This window comes from Macrobrachium nipponense, chromosome 12 (assembly GCF_015104395.2).
Source record: "Macrobrachium nipponense isolate FS-2020 chromosome 12, ASM1510439v2, whole genome shotgun sequence".
Taxonomy (NCBI): domain Eukaryota; kingdom Metazoa; phylum Arthropoda; class Malacostraca; order Decapoda; family Palaemonidae; genus Macrobrachium; species Macrobrachium nipponense.
In genome coordinates this window covers 70,365,711-70,372,237 of record NC_087205.1, presented here as the reverse complement: position 1 = coordinate 70,372,237, position 6,527 = coordinate 70,365,711, and the positions used below count along the sequence as shown (strand labels likewise).

The window sequence follows — 6,527 nt, the reverse complement described above, 5'->3', positions numbered from 1 at the left end:
ACCACTGTCTTGCCCAGTGCTACCGATGCATGGAAACTATGCGACGTTATATGAGGGAAAATTGAAAAATCGACCTCCGCCTAACATACCGTATCTTCTTGCAACTTGAATTACGCCATCCATGATCCGAGTCGTTAGTATAGTGACTCAGTTTTAGTTACCAGGCCTGAATCTTGATCACTGATGAATTTTTTCCCCTTTCCAGTTTGCATTCCTACAGTAGAACTCCACGGGGCTTATTTCTTACACATGAAATGTTAAAAGTTAGTATCCAGTTTCTAACCACAATGGCACAAGTTTCCTTAGCAGAAAACTTTAGCCGACGTTTAGTCTGTTTTCTGCTTACTATGTCTCCTAGACTACCTGCTGTTACAATCCGCAATTTTTCAGCCCCCTTCTCTAATTTAGTGAGGCAAAAACTTCTATTTTTATATTTCTAGCTTAATCTATCCGCTCTCCTTCCGCTTTTACAAATTGCATTTTAAAAAGCTTCCTTCACAGAGTCAATAACAACTGGAAATGTTATTTGTAAACACTAGGTAGTTTACTGTTATGCCACCAGAGCAGCGCTGCTTGTTGTAAGTTGTAACTTCTTCAGAAACATAAAGTTGAAGTTCGTGAACTGCGAAACTGAAAATGTGTTGTGTTAGGGTGTCCTGCGATTTGTCTTTTATTTTCTTCACAGTGTATTGGTAGGTTGTGTAACATATAATTGCAGAAATGGGCAAACGAATTCTCCAGGGACAAGTGGAATAGCATTGCACAGGTAAGTAAAGCATACGCACTGAAGTTTGTTTACCCTAATTGCGCCACCAGGTTAGTAGGTAGTATGTCAGCAGTAGGTTATGCCATCTGTGTTGACATGTTTTATACTATGTCCATCATATGATTGTGGTACCCAAGTGTAGTGGCGTTTTCAGTAAGTAGGCCGGGCTCTAGTAGTTATAGCTAGGCTAGGTGTTACTGGTTGTGTTGACAAGTCTCCTCTGCTGAACATGTTAGGCTCACTGTGATGCATAAGGACACATGCTGTATTTTGTTAGTGTTTATGAATTCGTTGCAGTAGGTAGGCCAGTAGAATACTGTCTACCTAGTATACCATCAATTTTTCAGTTTTGGACATGTAGAGGCACCGTCTGGGTTTAACAAAATTATTTGGTATTTCTACAGAAGCAATCCGCTGTGGCTTAGACTATGGCAATTGACTGATTCCTATGTTATTTTAGTTACTGTACAAGATTTAAAAGTAATATCCATTCGGCCGGCTGTAACTAAGCAGTAATTGACCTTTGAAAGTTACATAATAGCCGCACCAAACTCAAAGGTATATTAAAGTTTAGTTCCAACCAAACGAAAAAATATTTCCTTACAACCCTTGTAAAGCAACTAAAATAACATAGAAATGTCAATTGCCATAGTCTAAGTCACCGAAGAAACGGTCCCTATAGGAAGGTACCAAGTATTCGTTACGGTGGAGATGTAACACAGCCGCCATGTTTAAAATTCCCCAAAACCCCACCACGGGAGCCATATGTTCACTAGGGGGGAGGCGGGGGGTACGCACAGGGGGAGGGGAGGGCGGGTAAGGTGGAAGAAGGTACGATTGTCTTAGCAGCACCCCACTGAATAGTAACATACCTTGGCGCAACTTTCGGCGAAAGCCTAACACTCACTTTCCTAAAACATAATAATTAAGAATAATGTTTGGACCTTACCTTAAAGGGGTGGAGGGTACAAAGCAGCAGCTGCTTTTAAGAATGCGTGGAGGCGGGTCTTGGGTTCCTCAAAATGCAGCTTGAAATAAGCAACAGCCAAGTACCCGACGAAGTTATACATTCTCCTCCGTATCTTGGAATTGACTGAATGGGGGCAAAAGACCTGCTTTCTCAGGAGGCCGTGGTCCTGGCAAAAACCGATTAGTCGATCATAATTACCTGAGTAAAAGGCAGAAAAATCTTTGTAACTCATGTAACAATTGTTACATAAGTTGGCAAAGAGTTTCCTGGTGAGGGGCTGGGGCGAGCGTGAGTAGATGCAGCAGTGGAGTCATGGCGGCAGATTCAAGAGTGTTGGAGTTCTACAGTTAGGAGGTGGCAGGAGGCCAGACCGTAGAAAACAGGGTAGGAGAGGTGGGGTGGAGTAGTAAAAATGCTTTGATGCTATTGGTTGAGGCAGGGTGGGGCTGAGGTAAATGAACAAGCACTTAACAAGATAAGTTGGCAATGTTAAGGGTAATAAAAGTAAATGGGTAGTTAAGGAACTAAATGTAAAGTGTGGATGGGTTCAAAATATGAAATAATACAAATACATATATAACGGGCCCAGGAGGGGGTGGGATTTAAGTCCTGGGTGGTAAATGTGTAATAGGGCCTATAGTTGTTTTAATAAATACAAAGACCAAATTAAACATAGGTTAGCATATAACAAAACTAATTAAACTTGTAGGGGATGTTGCCTGACCAGGGGTGGGGTTGGGCCTGCTGTAACCCCCCTTAAAGAACCAAACCAACCTAACATAACCTAACCTAGCAGGGGATGTAACCTTACCTAGTAGGGAACTTAACCTAGTAGGCAATGTTGCCTGACCAGGGGGGCTTTGCCCCCAGTACCCCCCCTTAAAGGCCTAACTTAACCTAGTAAGGAATGTAACCTAACCTAGTAGGGAATATTGCCTGACCATGGGGGTTCTTCGCCCCCGTACCCCCCCTTAAAGTGGCCTAACCTAACCTAACCTAGTAGGGAAATACTAGGCCTAACGTAACCTAGTAAGGAATGTAACCTAACCAACCTAACCTAACCTAACCTAGTAGGGAAATAATTGCCTGACCATGGGGGCTTCGCGCCACGTACCCCCCTTAAAGGCCTAACCTAACCTAGTAAGGAATGTAACCTAACCAACCTAACCTAGTAGGAACATTGCCTGACCAGGAGGGCTTTCGCCCCCCCGTACCCCCCCCCCCCCTTAAAGGCCTAACCTAACCTAGTAAGGAACGTAACCTAACCTAACCTAGTAGGGAAATACTAGGCCTCAACGTAACCTATAAGGAATGTAACCTAACCAACCTAACCTAACCTAACCCTAGTAGGGAATATTGCCTGACCAGGTGGGCTTCGCCCCCCCGTACCCCCCCTTAAAGGCCTAACCTAACCTAGTAGGAAGTTAACCTAACCACCTAACCTAACCTAACCTAGTAGGGAACATTACCTGACCAGGGGGGTTCTTCGCCCCCCCGTAACCCCCCTAAAAGGTACCCCCCCTTAAAGGCCTAACCTAACCTAGTAAGGAATGTAACCTAACCAACCTAACCTAACCTAACCACCTAACCTAACCTAACCTAGTAAGGAATGTAACCTAACCTAACCTAACCTAGTATGGGAATATTGCCTGACCAGGGGGCTTCGCCCCCCTGTCACCCCCCCTTAAAGGCCTAACCTAACCTAGTAAGGAATGTAACCTAACCTAACCTAACCTAGTAGGGAACATTGCCTGACCAGGGGGGTGGGGCTTCGCCCCCCCTGTACCCACCCCCTTCCCAATTAAAGGCCTAACCTAACCTAGTAAGGAACGTAACCTCAACCTAACACCTAGTAGGGAAAATATTAGGCCTAACGTAACCTAGTAAGGAATGTAACCTAACCAACCTAACCTAGTAGGGAATATTGGCCTGACCAGGGGGGCTTTGCCCCCCCGTAACCCCCCCCTTAAAGGCCTAACCTAACCTAGTAAGGAATGTAACCTAACCAACCTAACTAACCTAACCTAGTAGGGAACATTGCCTGACCAGGGTGGGGGCTTCGACCCCCCCCGTACCCCCCCCCTTAAAGGCCTAACCTAACCTAGTAAGGAACGTAACCTAACCTAACCTAGTAGGGAAATACTAGGCCTAACGTAACACCTATAAGGAATGTAACCTAACCTAGTAGGAATATTGCCTGACCAGGTGGCTTCGGCCCCCCGTACCCCCCCTTAAAGGCCTAACCTAACCTAATAAGGAATGTAACCTAACCAACCTAACCCTAACCTAACCTAGTAGGGAATATTGCCTGACCAGGGGGGCTTCGCCCCCCTCCCGTACCCCCCCTTAAAGGACCTAACCTAACCTAGTAAGGAATGTAACCTAACCAACCTAACCTAACCTAACCTAGTAGGGAATATTGCCTGACCAGGGGGGCTTTCGGCCCCCCCGTACCCCCCCTTAAGGCCTAACCTAACCTAGTAAGGAATGTAACCTAACCAACCTAACCTAACCTAACCTAGTAGGGAACATTGCCTGACCAGGGGGGCTTCGCGCCCCCCCGTACCCCCCCTTAGGCCTAACCTAACCTAGTTAAGGAACGTAACCTAACCTAACCTAGTAGGGAAATACTAGGCCTAAACGTAACCTAGTAAGGAATGTAACCTAACCAACCTAACCTAACCTAACCTAGTAGGGGAATATTGCCTGACCAGGTGGGTTTCGCCCCCCCGTACCCCCCTTAAAGGCCTAACGCAACCTAGTAAGGATGTAACCTAACCAACCTAACCTAACCTAACCTAGTAGGAATATTGCCTGACCATGGGGGCTTCACCCCCTGTACCCCACCCCCCTTAAAGGCCTAACCTAACCTAAGTAAGGAATGTAACCTAACCAAACCTAACCTAGTAGGTAACCAAGTAGGGAATGTAACCCCCCCCCCCAATCCCCCCCCCCCCCGGTATCCCACCCTTGAAGAACTAACCAACCTAGCCTAACCGGGTAACCCCCTTCAAGGAAGTAAAACTAGTAGGTAAACCAACATATAACAAACTAACCTAAGGTATGTTGCCTAACCGGGGGATGGGATTTGGCCCCCAGTAGGTAAAATGACATATAAACCTAACTTTGATGGGTGTGGAAGTGTTGTAAAATGTAAAAAGTAACCATACATAACTGCGTAATAGTAAGGAAACTGGAAGGGAGGTGTAAATTGTAATGTCCTGTAAAAGTGTATAATGGAATATATTGAAATGTAGGTTTTATAAGAATAATGGCAAACTATATATTTAAAAATTATATATTGAAATGTAGGTTTTATAATAATGAATGGCAAACTTTAATATAGGTATTGGTATCGGTGAGAAATGCATTGTAAATGGTGTAACGTAAGAGCCAGTCGTGAATACTGGAAAGGGGAGGGATTGACTTGTGTATAAATGATATAGGGAGTGTGTATGTAATATGCAACGCAATGTGCAATTTCACGTAACAGGTAGGTAGGTAGGTAGGTATCGAAACGTCCTAAAACTGAGTTCTATATCAACACGTAGGCATTTTTAGGTGTCTGTCCTCAATTATAACATAATATTTCAAGTTATATATGGTGAAATGATTAGGTGGGATATTTCAAAACAGTTATTATACAAATACTATGGAGAAAAATGAAAAGAATAAACACTAGAATTCACATAACATGTTTACTTAAACAAAATAGCTAAATGCTTTTATGTAACTCACGTATGGTTACCAGCCAGGGTTCCCAGATGACACCACTACCAACCAGCCAAAGTCTCCCATGAAACCAGCCAAAATCCCGCCAAATGGTAATCCAAACCAACCCAAATAACCGGCAAATATATGTGCGTTATATCTATCTTTATAAATGCATATTTTTTATCATATATATGCTTGTATAGCGGCATCATAGTTTAGTTAGATAATATAAACTAATATAAGAACCGAACAAAAAAAAACGAGAATGAATTGAAATTTTGAAATGAGGCTCGTTCCCTGAGAATCCGCAGCCTGTTTTGTGGTCATCTGTGTGTGTGATTTTTATTTTAATTCCATCTACATATTTTTGGCTTAAATGTTACCAGTTTTTACTCAAAACCTATTCAAATTCCAGATTTTCCTGAAAACCTTCAAAAATTCCCAATCTGGGGAGAGATTCCTCAAACGTGGATCAGTGTTTAGCTCAAATAGAAAGTGTTTGAAAACCAGCCAAAATACCACTACCAGCCAAGTGAATTTTGACCCACCAAATTAGGAAAAAAAGCCAAATTTGGCGAGAAACTGCCAAATCTGGGAACCCTGTTACCACCCAATCCTTCACTCAGTCCGGTAGCAATGTAGGGGTCATACTGTAACGTGTTTGGCTAAATACAATATATCCCTCCCGTAAACCCCCATTTTCTTTTCCTTTCCACTAAGAGTCCGAGTTTAGGCCAAAAGCTCCCTTACAGTTAGCGCATGCGCAGTAGCATTAGCGCATGCGTAGTAGGATTCATTGTTGTGGTAGTAGTGGTAGTAGACAAATATGGATGTGGAACGGCTCCACTATAGCTAGTTTTGTTATTTCTTATTTCCGCCTGTATTTCGTGTTTTTAAAAGTGATAAATGTGGGAAATACCACAATAACACGGCAAAATCTCCCCCCAAGTGGTTTCTCCCACCCAAAACCCACCCGGTTCCCACTGGGGGTCCCCCTTACCGTAGGATAGAGTTGGGGTTTTGTCCCTACCCAAAACCCCGGTTCCCAATGGGAATCCCCTTTACCGTAGGATAGAG

The 6,527-nt window shown here is 43.7% G+C and overlaps 1 long non-coding RNA gene across 1 annotated transcript in view; it reads left to right on the top strand.

Moving 5' to 3' along the window:
• Positions 1-415: 415 nt before the first annotated feature.
• Positions 416-6,527, top strand: part of LOC135224594 (uncharacterized) — a 73,038-nt gene continuing 66,926 nt past the window's right edge. The window contains exon 1 of the long non-coding RNA XR_010316776.1: positions 416-766. This is a non-coding gene — a long non-coding RNA (uncharacterized LOC135224594). The remainder of the gene's footprint in view (positions 767-6,527) is intronic.